Genomic DNA, 983 nt, shown 5'->3' with positions numbered 1-983 from the left:
AGATAATTACCTGTAATTTTCTTCCACTTTTAATACTAAAAAGCCATCTTTATTTAGATTCAGGAACAGGAAAGGCGAAACAAAAGAGGAAAATTATTCTGTTATTCATACACAAATTGCAGAGACGTAGGGCCTAAAATTGAAAATTAACCAAAATTATAATGCTGAAAAGAATGGAAGAGGCTTCAGAAGTACAGCTGGTAGTGGGGCTCACTGAATTATTCAAATGACACTGGAGAGAAAGCTACCATACATTTAAACCAACAGCATTTTGTACGTGTGCTTGTGCGAGTGAGCGTGTGCATCCTTCAGAAGCAGCTCGTTTGCACGCTCAGGCTTGCCCTTCCGCGGGTGCGGGGCCCCCGCAGGCCCCGCAGGGCCCCGCACCCGCGTGGCCCTCTGCTGCAGCTCCCGGCAGCCGCGGGGGACCCCTCGTGTGCCCTGGCGGCGGCTGGCTCAGGGCGGGCAGCTGGGGGGGGTCGTTGCTCCCGTGTGTTTTCAGGTCCTTCCTGCCGGGCCGCAGCCGAGCGCGCCCGCGCCCCCGGTGCAGCAGGGATGCGGCGACGAAACCTGCGGGCGCCCCCTCCCCCCGCGAGGCACTGCCAGCATAGGCTTAAATAGACCCCAGACAACAAACAAACACACAAACACACAAACAAACACACAAACAACCCCAGTTAGCCTAATACAGTTGGAGAAGCTGACACAAGCAGGCCTTTCCCAGCGAAGAATTGGGAGCGAATGACAGCAGCGACAGAGCCATCTCCCGTTCCCGCGGCTGCCGCCAAAGGAGACTTTCATGAAACAGCGTCATCTATAGATGGACTAAGCAAAGKTCCCTGCTCCGCTTCTCGTGGGGCTTCCTCGAAACCTGCCTCCGCGGAGCTGTTAGCAGCTTGTCAGCGGGAGCCTGCCTGCGCCGTGCCGCGCTGCGCGGAAACGCGCCGCAGGGCGCAGCGGGCCGCGCCGCCCGGCCGGCCCCG

The sequence above is a fragment of the Apteryx rowi genome, unplaced genomic scaffold, assembly GCF_003343035.1.
Source record: "Apteryx rowi isolate R43461 unplaced genomic scaffold, aptRow1 scaffold_346, whole genome shotgun sequence".
In the NCBI taxonomy this organism is placed as follows: Eukaryota; Metazoa; Chordata; class Aves; order Apterygiformes; family Apterygidae; genus Apteryx; species Apteryx rowi.
This window is presented reverse-complemented; position numbering follows the sequence as displayed.